A 13,910-nucleotide genomic window follows, 5' to 3' on the forward strand; every position below is an offset into this window, starting at 1 on the left:
CTTTCATCTTCACTCTCATAACTCATAGCATTCAGACATGCTAGAGTGAAACTCACTTTCATTACTCCTAGGGTATATACTCGTATTCTTATAATACTACTCATTTACATTTCTATTTACGTTCTCTATTTTATTTACGTTATTTACATTTCTATTTTATTTACACTGTGTTGTGCACTGTCACTTGAAATAACTTATAAAACTGTTTTCCATTGTTCATGTATATTTACATTCATTACTTTCACTTGCTGTTTACACATTATTTACAATTCCACTTGCACTGTTTTACTCAATAGAAAGATCGTAGTCACTCTTTTATCAATTGTCAGCCCTTTACCTCTTTCCACACGAGGTTTAGTAGGGGGTAAAGGTCACAGGGCCATTTGCATGGGGGTGAAAAAAGGCCTTGAAGTCAGCAAGAAGAAACATACGTACTCTCACTTCGGAAGTTGAGAGTAACCTGATAACGGAGGGCTAGCGTGGAGGCCTGCTAAGGGGTTATTGAGGGGTACCAATATTACTTCTTGAAACAGCTAAGTCTAGCACTGATATGATTGGCAGGAAATCTAGACAATACATTATAAATTAGGTAGTTCCAGGTGAATGTAAATATCACTTAGGCTTCTCCCTTCCCTCCTTACATGTATATTTATTACGAAAATAGATTATAGGACATATTTCAAGAGGAAAAAAAACAGCGAAAATTAGCGAACGAGTGCACGTGAGGTGTTGTCAGGTGATAATTAGCCAATTCCAGGTGTTTGGCACTCTCACTTACCTTATTTCTTTCTTGTATATATTATTTGGTATAAGAATAGGACATAGGGCTTATTTCAATGGATGAAATAAGTGAAAAATTCCAGGGAAGATTTACTTAGCGTAGCACGGCCGGGCAGGCGAGAGGATAGGGTAATAGAGGGGGGGTAGGGAGGGGAGTCAAGAATGGGGAGAAATGGCTAAATTGTCAACAATGGATGGGAGTACAGATGAGATTAGGAGTGCTGACTAGTGTTGGACATTGGCAGTACTGATAGATGATACAAGCCCCCACTTGGAAGCCTTGTGAATTCAAAATAACACAGAATCACAAAAGCGACGCCCCGCGGTATGATCCCTTGCTCCCAAGTGTCACGAAAGTGACGCCCCGCGGTTAAGGGGTTAAAGATGCATGGAGAGAGCATTATAACCGGTTGTTGAATGAGGAGTTTGACTGGGACAGGGAAGGTTTGGAGCCAGCAGATCCAGTGTCTGGCCCTTGGCCTTTGATTGATACTGCTACTGTGAGTGAGGCAATAGGCAGGATGAGGGTGGGGAAGGCAGCAGGTGTGTCTGGATTGACTGCCGAAATGTTGAAAGCCTTAGGCGATATAGGGGTGAGTTTAGTCACTGACCTGATAAATAGGATTATTTATGAGTGTGTTGTCCCAGATGATTGGCTGATGAGTGTAATTGTAAATCTGTATACAGGGAAGGGTGATGCCCTGGAAAGAGGAAATTATAGAGGTATAAAGCTTTTAGATCAGATAATGAAGGTAATGGAGAGAGTTTTAGAAGGTATGATTAGAGAAAGAGTGAATATTGATGAGATGCAGTTTGGGTTTATGCCAGGTAGTGGGACCACTGATGCCATATTCATTGTTCGACAGCTTCAGGAAAAGTATATTGTTATGAGAAGGGATCTTTATTTTGTTTTTGTTGATTTGGAAAAGGCCTTTGACAGAGTCCCTAGAGAGGTGGTGAAGTGGGCAATGAGAAAGCTTGGCTTGGAGGAGTGGCTGGTTAGGGTGGTTATGGCCATGTATGTGGGTGCTCACACCCAGGTGAGAGTGAATGGAGATTTGGGTGATGAGTTTTCCATGAATGTTGGTGTGCATCAGGGTCAGTCTTGAGTCCCATGTTGTTTATCATGGTACTTGAAGCCCTTTCACGTGACTTTAGAAACGGACTCCCGTGGGAGTTGTTGTATGCTGATGATTTGGTGTTGATTGCAGAGAATGAAAGGGAGGCAGAGGAAAGGTTTAGGAAGTGGAGAGATGGTATGGGGCAAAAGGGTTTAAGGGTAAATGCAAATAAAACAAAAGTAATGATATCTAGGGTTGGTGGCAGTACTGTCAAAGACAAGGGAGAGTGGCCATGTGCAGTTTGCCACAAGGGCGTGGGAAGTAATTCCATCTTGTGCGGTGTGTGTGTGATAAATGGGTGCATAAGAGATGTAGTGGTATCAGAGGTAGACTGCGAGATAATGCTGATTTTTTGTGTACGGCGTGCCATGGTGAGCAGGTGGAGATTGTCAGGTGTGAAAGGATTGAACTTGCTGGTGAATCTCTTGAGTGTGTGGAAGAGTTTTGTTATTTGGGAGACATGTTGTGTGCTGGAGGTGGGGCTGGAGTGAGAAGTGGTTGGAAGAAGTTCAGGGAGCTCTTGCCTCTCCTGACATTGATAGGGCTCTCCCTACATGCTAAGGGGTCTTTGTATGCAGCATGTGTTAGGAGTGTAATGCTGTATGGCAGTGAGACCTGGGCAGTGAAGGAGGAAGATATTCGCCGGCTCAGACGTACAGAAATGACAATGATTAGGTGGAAGTGCAGTGCGTCCCTGCATCCAAGGCCTGGAGGGGCTGGGTTTACAATGGAAGAGTTGAGAGGTAGGATGGGACTGGTGTGTATTGGTGTTGTGATGAGGAGAGGTAGATTGAGGTGGTTTGGACATGTGGAGAGGATGGGGGATGATAATTGGGTGAGGAAGGTGAGAAGTGTTAATATTGGGGGTGAGGTTATGAGGGGTAGACCGAGAAAGACATGGGACGAGGTCATTAAGTGTGACCTTAGGGTTAAGGGACTGAACAGGGAGGCTGCAATGGATCGTGCAGTGTGGAGAGCTGCCATTAGGTGACCAAGGCCGACACATGCAAGCATGTTGGAGCCTTTAAAAACGAAACAAAATGAATGGAGAGGTATATGAGAGAGGGGTGTGTGAAATGGGGTGGAGGTCAGCAAAATGGTGGGGGACAGGGCAGCATGAGGCAATTTGTTTGTGACCACTCCTTACAGGATTAAGGTGTCTGTCAACAGATAGGTAGAGAGGATAATGGACTGCCTTGCAGTTTCTTACATGGATGATGAAAGCAGATCAACTTATATGAACAAATACCATTAGAAGTTGGTGTTAATATTCTAAGAACAGTACCAGTACTCCTTCACTATTTGTATTTTTGGCTTGTGGAATCAGGTTCTACAAAGTAATAATAATTATGACTGTCTAATTTGAAGAACGAGTAATAATTTTCCCCCCTCTGTTGTGCTCTGCTGTAGGTTGATGTAACCCATAAATATTGTATTTTCATTAATGGCCATACCACGTTGAGTACACCGCTTCCCGTCCGATCAGCGAAGTTAAGCAACGTTGGGTCTGGTTAGTACTTGGATGGGTAACCACCTGGGAACACCAGATGCTGTTGGCATAACGTTCTCCCTACGTGTCAAGTGGGGTTGGTGGAGGATTAGTGCCCCTCCCTGTAAAACAATTAACTCTAAGCCCTTGGCCACCCCGTTTGGGATACATGGCGTCTGGCAATGAATGAATGAAATCTTGTTAATTATTTAAGATAGAAAAATATATATATATATATGATATTGTGTAAAAAAAAGCTGCAGAGATGATAATGATTAGATAGATATGCAGTGCTGGTACATCCTTGAATGACAGGTTTGGGGAGGGAGGGGTAGGACTGGAAATGAAGGGTTGAGAGGAAGAATGGGACTTGAATGTAACTGTACTGTGATGAGAAGGGGTAGATTGAGATGTTTTGGGCATTTGCAGTTGCTGGAAGATGACAGCTGGGTGTGGGGGGGTGAGAGGTGTAAATGTTGAGAGTATGGTTTCTAGAGGCAGAATGAAAAGACTTGGGACAAGCTCATAGTGTGAGCTCAGTGATAAGGGACTGAACAGAGAGGCTGCTAAAGATTGAATAGCATGGAGAGCCGCCATTAAGCTACCAAAGCTGATTCATTCAAGCGTGTTGGAAACTATGTACTAAAAATCCTTCCTTAATTATGTGAGAGACTGCAGTATAAACGTTACTGCATTTTTTTAAAATTCAAATTTGCATAGTGCTGTAGAAATTTATGAATTTGGCTTCTGATATTTCACCAAATTCAGCTGTTTTTACTGAAACAAAGTACCAGTAATTAAAATATTTCCAGCATTGACTTCAATTTGCCAATTTATTGATTGTATACCTAAACCGGTTAAGTCAAATAATTGAAACCTACAAAAAAAAAAGTGGATTTCTATCTATCTATCTATGTATCTATAGCCCGATGCCCTAATCCCGCAAAGGGTGACCGCAGACAAAATGCCTCCAAGTCGCTCTGTCACCCACCATTTGACTACCCTCCCCCCAACTCACCCCCCCCTCCCTCATATACCTCTCAACTCCATCCCTCCACCTCATCCTCGGTCCACCTCTCCCTCTCCCTCCCTCCACCTCACCTACATACACCCTCTTAGTCAGTCTTTCATTCTCCATTCTCTTCACATATCCAAACCACCTCAGTGTATTTCTCCTAATCTTCTCAACCACATCCACATCCACCCCACAGCGTTCCTTCACTTCTTCATTCGTCAACCTGTCCCTCCACGTCACTCCACATGCTCCTCTCAAGTAACTCATTTCCACTGCTCTCACTCTTGACTTGTTCCCCTCTTGCAAGGTCAATGCCTCGCATCCACACGTCAGGGTAGGGATCACAATACTATCATGCAGTGACTTCTTAACTTCCATACTCACCTCCCTTCTTAACTTCCATACTCACCTCCCTATTTCTCATCACTGCTTTCAGTGTACCAACAACCTTCCTTCCCTGCTGTACCCTTTCACGCACTTCATCCCCCAAAGTTCCATCCTTACTCATCACACTACCCAAGTACTTGATTGCACTCACATTCTCCATATCCTCACCATCCAATCTCACTGCACACTCTGTGACTTCATTCCTCTCAAACACCATAACTTTACTTTTGTTTACATTAACTTTCAGATTCCTCCTCCTACACACTGTCCCAAATTCATTCAGCAACACCGGAAGCTTCCAAATCTCACCCTCATTCATTAGAGCCACCCCCACATCCACTGCCCTACCTTGCACCTCCTTTACAACCCCATCCATGTATATATTAAACAGCCATGGAGACATCACACAACCCTGTTTCAGTCCCACATTGCGATCAAAGAACTCACTCAGCTCACCATCCACTCGCACGGTAACCCTAGCTCCCTCGTACATACTCTTCACAGCACTCAACAATTTCCCCTCCACTCCATATATTCTTAATACCTTCCACATACCTTGCCTATCTATTCTGTCATAAGCTTTCTCCAAGTCCATGAAGGCAGCATACACTTTCCTTCCCTTCTCTAGATACTTCTCCACTAAACATCTTAGAACAAATATCTGATCTACACACCCTTTTCCCTTCCTAAATCCCCCTTGTTCTTCTCCAACTAGCTCCTCTGTCATATGCCGAACCTTATCAATGAGTATTCTACCATATATTTTACCAGTCACACTAAGTAGGCAAATACCCTTATGGTTACCACGTACTTCTCTCTCTCCTTTTCCTTTGTATAAAGTAACAATTATACCTGGTTTCCAGTCCTCTGGAACCCTTCCCTCTTCCCAAGCCAATCTACACAACTTCCATATCCACTCCACAACAATCTCACCCCCATACCTAAGCATTTCATCACACACTCCATCAATTCCTGGGGCCTTTCCCAACTTAATATTCTTCATCGCTTCCACTACTTCCGCCCTACTGATCTCTTCCTCCCTCCTCTCATCTCTTCTTCTCCCAGCCATTCCCCAACCACTTATACTCGCACTACTCTCACTCTCCACATTCAACAAATCTTCAAAGTGCTCCTTCCATCTCCTCAGTTTCTCTCTCTTCTCCACCAACAATCTATTATTCCTATCTTTTACTCCCCTACTATTTCCCCTTTCACACTGCCTTACTTTCTTTACCTCCTTCCAAAACAATTTCATACTCTACCTCCATTTCACACTCAGATTCCTCCCAAACTCCTCATCCACTTTCTTTTACTCTCCTTCACCAGTCTCTTAACCTCCCTTCTCCTGCTCACATATACCTCTCTCTTCTCTCTCTCATCTTCTCCCCTACCTCTACTCGCTAACCATTCACTATATGTCTTCTTCTTTTGTTCCACAGCTCGTTTCACCTCATCATTCCACCATGCTGTCTCTTGCACACCCTTGCATCTCCTCCTCACTCTACAAACTGCTCACATGCTGCACCTATCTCTTCCGTGAATATCTTACATACATCTTCCACCCCTTCCATCTGCTCTATCTCATACCTTCCCAGTCTTTCTTCCACTATGCTCTTATACTCTGTCATTTTCTCACTATCTTGCAATTTCTCCACTCTTCTCACAGGAGTTGCTTCCTCCTGTCTTCCCCTTCGTCTCCTCAACCACTTTCTTTGCAGCTCTACCTTGGCCATCACTAAGTGATGGTCCGAGACTCAATTCCCCCACCCTCTCCACACTCTTGCATCTAACACTTGTCTTCTCATTCGCTCATCCACACACACGTAGTCTATCATTGCCTTTCGTTCAACAAGTTCACCATCCATCCTCCTCATTACTCTCCATGTATACCGGTGGATCATCTTATGCTGAAAGTAGGTGTTTACTATTGCCAACCCCTTACAAGCACAGATGTCCACCAAAGCACTTCCATTCCCATCTACGTCAGCTGGCACACCCCACTGACCAACCACTCCATCCACTCGTACATTCCCAACTTTGCCATTCATGTCTCCAATCAACAGCATTCTCTCGGTGCTCTCAGACTTGTCCATACACGCTTCTACACTCGCCCAAAACTCATCTTTCACTCTTGCCACTTGATCCTCTGTCGGGGCATACACACATACAATCGTCCACGCTTGTATACCTACTTTCATTCTCACCCATACAATCCTTGCACCCACTGTTCCATACTCTCGTATATTCTCCTTCCACTTCTTGCTTATTATCAGACATACTCCCTCTCTTGCCCTCTCATTTTCATTGACTCCCGCACATATACCTAAACCATATTCCCATTCTCTCACCCTTTCACCTTGCCATTTAGGTTCAGTCAATCCACATATATCCTCTTTTGCATCCTCAAGCACCTGAAAAATCTCTCTCTCTTTCACTTCATCATTCACTCCTCGAACGTTCCATGTTCCCACCCTAAGAATGTCCTTCGTCTGTTCCTTAGTCATCAACGTTTGGTGCGTCCGGGTCCGAGGCGCTTTGTTCGCTTTTTTAGTTCGTTCTTTTTATGGGGTGGGGCACTAACCCACCACCAACCCTTTTAGTCGCCTCGTACGACAAGCAGGGATACTGGGGGAGTATTCTTGAAGCCCCCCTACCCCCAGGGGGGGTTAAGCATCGTACACTGAAGACAGCCACATCACTGTGGCGACAATTTATAGTTTATTCATGCCACCTCCCAAATGAATGTACGGTGAGTCGTCAATATATGAAAGAGATAGGGACCAAAAAAAAAAAAAACTCGTAATCTGAAATTTCGTATATTGGAATGATTTCCCCGTTGCAATATACATAGAAATGGGGGGAAGTGTCCCAGGACCCCCTCGGCCCCCCCACCTAAACTTTACCCCTCCTATTTTGAAGTAAGTAATACCCATAGAAGTAATTACTACCTGTAGATGTAGAGAACGAGGTGGCCATTTTCTTGTACATCAACTTTTTCTTGGTCACAGTCCCAATGGTGGAAGCTGCAAGGCCTAAAGCACGCTCAATCTCCGAGACTCCCTGCCCTTCCTCGTGGGGTCTTATAATTTCCAATTTCCTCTCCTGAGTTAGAGATGGTGCTGCTGCGTTTTTGCAGCGGGCTCCCCCAGTGCTGGAGATGATGCAGGGCGCTTGGGAGACATGTCTAAACAGTACAAAAAGATGTAGAGCTGTGAAAATATCCTCAGATATAGCAAAGCTGCGAGGAGGGATGTGTACTTGGTTCCAGGGCAGTTGACTGTGAAGTCAATTTGCCATCAAAACATGGACAATTCCCCGTCAAGACAATTCGCACCCAAGACGATTCCCCGTCATTCTATAAATATACTTAATATTAATTGATTAATACTATAATAACTAATTTCATGGGGAACTATCAAGGTCTATGTTCATTCAACAGTGTAGGCTTTGGATATTATTTATAATTCGCACTTGTAGTCAATAATTAACTTGCTTCTGCCTTGCTATGGTTGACTTTGAATTATAATCTGGTGTCTCCCATAGCTGTGCTCAGTAATTTTTATTGTAATTTTTGGATGCAATTGGTTGAGATTGATTGATTAGCTAAGAATGTAGGCGTAATATGAAGATTATTCGTATAATTTTAGTGTACAGTATGTCGATCATTCACTTGAGTTTTTTTTAGGCATTTATATAAATGCCTATGTCTCATATGTAGCCTTATGTTAAACGATGGTGAAACATCGTATGTCACCTGATTCACGTTTCAATATACATATATATATATATATATGTATATATATATATATATATATATATATATATATATATATATATATAAAATAAATATATATAATATATATATATTTATATATATATATATATATATATATATACACATATATATATAAAGCCTCCCTGTTCTTCTCCAACTAATTTCTCTGTTCTTTCTCTAACTCTGTCAATAAGTATCCTACCATACACTTTTCCTATTATACTAAGAAGACAAATGCCCCTATGGTTACCACACACTTCTTTTTCCCCTTTTCACCTCTCTCTTCCTTTCTACATATAACTCTCTCTATAATATATATATATATATATATATATATATATATATATATATATATATATATATATATTATAGAGAGAGTTATATGTAGAAAGGAAGAGAGAGGTGAAAAGATTAGTAAGAGAGAGTAAGAAGAGAGTGGATGAGGAATTTGGAAGAAATTTGAGTGTAAAGTGGAGGGACTGTAAGAAAATGTTCTGGAGAGAGGTGAAAAGAGTAAGACAGGGTGGAAGTGAAGTTAGCAGGGGAGTGAAAGATAAAAATGGTAGATTACTAGTGGAGAAGGGAGAAAAAGTGAGCAGTCTTTCATTTATGCAACAGGTCAGCTCTGGAACTGTCTCCCTCTGTCTGTATTTCCTGCTGCCTATGATCTCCAGTCTTTCAAACGTAGTGTGTCCAGGCATCTCAAAATGATCGGATCTTGAATTTGGCTCTCTATTGTATTTTGTTTTTCTCTTGGAGGGAACTGTTACTGCGGGCTCATGGCCTTTGGTTCCTTCTTCCTCGCATTTAAAAAAAAAAAAAAAAAAAAAAAAAAAAAAAAAAAAAAAAAAGATGGAGAGAACACTTTAAGGAATTGTTGAACGTAGAGGATGGAAGTAATGCGAGTATAAGTGGCTGGGGAATGGCTGGGAGAAGGAGGGAGATGAGAAGACAGGAAGAAATCGGTAGGATAGAAGTTGTGGAAGCAATGAAGAAAGTTAAATCGGGGAAAGCCCCAGGAATTGATGGAGTGTGTGGTGAAATGCTGAAGCATGGGGGAGAGATAGTAGTAGAATGGATGTGGAAGATGTGCAGATTGGCCTGGGAGGAAGGTAGAGTCCCGGAGGATTGGAAGTCAGGTATAATTATTCCCTTGTACAAAGGAAAAGGGGAAAAAGAAGTGTGTGGTAACCATAGGGGCATTTGTCTTCTTAGTATAATAGGAAAAGTGTATGGTAGGATACTTATTGATAGAGTTAGAGAAAGAACAGAGAAATTAGTTGGAGAAGAACAGGGAGGCTTTAGGAAGGGAAGAGGTTGTGTAGATCAGATATTCATTCTCAGATCTTTAGTGGAAAAGTTTCTAGAGAAGGGAAAGAAGTTGTATGCGGCATTCATGGATTTGGAGAAAGCATATGACAGGGTGGATAGACAAGGATTGTGGAAAGTGTTAAGAATATATGGAGTAGATGGAAAGTTGTTGAATGCTGTGAAGAGTATGTACGATGGTGCGAAGGCTGCAGTGCGTGTGGATGGTGAACTGAGTGAATTTTTCTCTTTGAAGGTTGGGTTGAAACAGGGATGTGTCATGTCTCCATGGTTGTTCAAGCTGTACATGGATGGGGTAATAAAAGAGGTACAAGGTAGGGTAGTGGATGTTGGAGTGGCCCTGGTGAGAGAGGATAGTGTTTGGAAACTCCCTGTACTGTTGTTTGCAGATGATACTGTGTTGTTGAGTGAAGACGAAGGAGAGCTGCAAGGCTTGGTGGATGAGTTTGGGAGAGTGTGTAAGAAACGGAATCTAAAGGTGAATGTAGGGAAGAGTAAAGTGATGGTCTTTGAGAGAGGTGAAGTCAGTGAATGTACAGCGAGGTTGGATGGTGAGGAATTGGAAAATGTGAGTACGTTTAAGTACTTGGGTAGTGTGATGAGTAAGGATGGAGGTTTGGAGGGTGAAGTGCTTTAAAGGGTACAGCAGGGAAGAAAGGTTGCTGGTTCCTTGAAAGCAGTGATAAGAAACAGGGATGTGAGCATGGAAGTGAAAAAGTTACTACATGACAGTATTGTGATACCAACTCTAACATACGGAAGTGAAGCTTGAACGTTGTTGGAAGGACACAAGTCAAGAGTGAGAGCAGTGGAAATGAGTTATTTAAGAGGAGCCTGTGGAGTCACATGGAGAGACAGGCTGACGAATGAGGATATAAAGGAGCGTTGTGGTGTTGATGTGGATGTGATAGGAAGCATTATGAGGAACACACTGAGGTGGTTTGGCCATGTGGAGAGGATGGAGGGTGATAGACTGACGAAGAGAGTGTATGTGAGTGAGGTGGAGGGGGAAAGAGGGAGGAGGAGGCCGAGGATGAGATGGAGGGATGGGGTGGAGAGGTATATGAGAGAGGGGGGTGTGAGCTGGGAGCAGGGGAGTGAAATGGCGGGGGACAGGGTGACTTGGAGGCGATTTGTTTGTGGCCACCCCAAACGGGATTGAGGCGTCTGGCAATAGATAGATAGATATATATTATATATATATATATATATATATATATATATATATATTATATATTATATATCTATATCTATATCTATCTATCTATCTATCTATCTATATATATATGTGTGTGTGTGTGTGTGTGGTAGGTGGGGGCACTCACCATCCACTCACTTGATGTAGTGCTGCTCTCGGGTGTCTGCCCTTTCCTCTCCACCCTTCTTTCCTTCCGTTCTCTTCTGTCTTTCTTTCCTTGTCCTTCTGCCTACAGGTGACTTGACACTCCCTCTTTTGTCTTTCTTTCCTTCATTCTTTCCACTTCCTTCAGCCTGTGGGTGACTACACTGAGTGAGAAGCCAAATGGTTTCCTGTGCACCAGGAAACAGGAAACCATTTACTGCGCTGGGTGGTAACCATATAACCAAATTTTGGCGCCTGGTGGTTTAGTGGGTAATTATTGCGCTCCAATCGGATTGAGCCGGTGAAGGTTTATATCCAAGGGGTGGTTGGGATTGATTGCTCATGTAATGCCACTCGGGGATGAGTGAGGCTGGTCACTCTCATCTTAAGTGTCGGGACCAACTGCCTAGCCCCGGGCTCCTACGCTCCTCATGGGGCAATGTAGGATTGGATGATGGATGGATATATATATATATATATATATATATATATATATATATATATGTTCTGTATATATATATATATATATATATATATATATATATATATATATATATATATATATATATATATATATATATATGTACTGTATATATATATATATATATATTTCCAGTAATACCAATTACACTCGACCCTCGATTTGGTGGACCCCTTTTTCATGGATTTCGGATTTCCCAGACACGGGCTGAGGCCGGACTATATTATCAAATGCCAGACAAATGCCCGTACAAGTCCGGGATTCTCAACAAAAGTCCGGCCATTATTCTCACATATAAAACTATAAGCAGTCTGCTGCACAACACAGCATAATTTTTGCAAGGTTTTGACTCGATAAAGGCCATTTGTAATACACACAAGAAATTATTTTCATTCATGAAACGCATCTTGGCCACCAACCTGCTTGACGTCACCAGCTCCTAACTCATGGCAATAACCCATTTGCCGCTTGCCTTCTCAAATGCCACTATAAATAGTTTATTGCATAACACAGTAAAGTTTAAGGGAGACTTGGACAATAAAATTCATAGGTAATAAAAAAAAATATTTTCTTACAAATGAAGTCAATGGGATCCATTCCTACTCACTTAGCTCACCCTACTCAGTGTGACTAAATACTGAATCGGTACTTTTCACTGGAAAATATTTTAATCTTTTTTGCCTCAGTGGCTCATACACACTGAATTATCTGAAATCTACTTTAAAAATTTTGCTTAAAGTAACTTAATTTAAAAATTAGGTTTCAGAGCTAAAATGCACAAATGGTAGCAGATATTTTCCCCCTTCAGATCGTCAGTGTTTACATCTCGGTCAGGTGATGAGTGGTTGGCCAGTGTTTGCAGATATTTCCCCTTCAGATCGTCAGCACACCTTGACAGACTTCTGTTTTGCATAAATATTTATTTTGAGTACAAAAAAAAATGTATCTGCATTGTAGATCGATATTTATCCAAACCAAAAGCCCGTCAGGGTGAGTTGTTAGGCTAGAGGCAAAATACTTCTGCTAACTTTAAGAAATTTTCACTCTGAATCCTGATTTTTTATTAATGATTAAATTAAGCACAAATTTTTTATTGAATTTCAAATAATTAAGTGTGCAGACCTATATGGTGATAAAGATTAAATTATTTTCCAATGAAAATTGCCGATTCGGTCCAAGACTGCATGTTTGTATCTTGTTCAGCTGATAAGTGGTTGGCTGACTTTGTGGTGCTCCATTCCTTGCTCATTTTCCTTTTTTTCCTCAGCTTTCTGATCTTTGTCTATCGTACCCTCCACATTCTCATCAACAACTGTCTAAACAACCATTCATAGGGTTGTAGCTAGCAAAATACAGCTATTGTGACAGTTATTATTATTTGTATTGCGTCAGGGTTATTATTTTATATACAGTAATCACTCCAATATCCGGATCAATAGAGCCATCGGTAGGTTCGGATATTGGTTTTGTCCGGATATTGGGCCCCAGCTTATGGACTTGTACTTACGGACCCTAACACAGAGAAACACCTATACAACTCCCTCCGGACATGCATAGCACCTATTTAACACCCAAATCACACCAATAAGGCACATAAATGACTGAAATAAATGCAATAGACACATAAAATGTGGGTTTAGAAGTATGTTCATACATTAATAAACATTCTGGTACTTATGGACTCTAACCGAACCTAACCTAACCGAACCTAACCGAACTCTGAAAAACCCATTCCTACTGCACATGCATGAGGTAAGTTTAGTATGGAAAGAAGTACAGTATGACACTTTCTGGTAAGTATAGTATGGGAAAAAATACAATATGAAACATTCTGGTAAATATAGTATGGAAAATAGTACAACATGAAACATTTTGGCTACTTACAGCAAGTCCCTGGCCACCTCGATGAATAACCGCCTCCTCTCGGACTCTGACAGTAAGAACGATTTCCTGAAGCACTTGCACTACACTCTTCCTGAAGTCTTGCACTGAACTTAGTCACTAACACACAGAAGTCCGTTCTTTTCACAGTGTTCACTTTAGTCCAAATAATGTTCCATTAAATTTAAGTGTTGCACATTAACTTTTCCCAAGTTTTTTAAGTTTCCAAAGCCAAAACAAAGAAGGTTAGTTACGTTAAATTTCTTTTCTACTTAGTCTTTTCTCCCAACTTGAAAACCTTAACACAACA

At 41.6% G+C, this 13,910-nt stretch overlaps 1 protein-coding gene and 1 non-coding gene across 5 annotated transcripts in view; both read left to right on the top strand.

The window, feature by feature from the left end:
- The window catches only part of LOC145417413 (RNA-binding protein 1-like), a 52,947-nt gene that overhangs the window by 10,855 nt on the left and 28,182 nt on the right, over nt 1-13,910 (top strand). The window lies entirely within an intron of this gene.
- On the top strand, nt 3,342-3,460 carry LOC145417682 (5S ribosomal RNA). The gene has a single exon (XR_013900546.1). It is a non-coding gene; the product is annotated as a 5S ribosomal RNA (ribosomal RNA).

The sequence above is a fragment of the Coenobita brevimanus genome, chromosome 110 (genome assembly GCF_032717465.1).
Source record: "Coenobita brevimanus isolate Jiangsu-jjx chromosome 110, ASM3271746v2, whole genome shotgun sequence".
In the NCBI taxonomy this organism is placed as follows: Eukaryota; Metazoa; Arthropoda; class Malacostraca; order Decapoda; family Coenobitidae; genus Coenobita; species Coenobita brevimanus.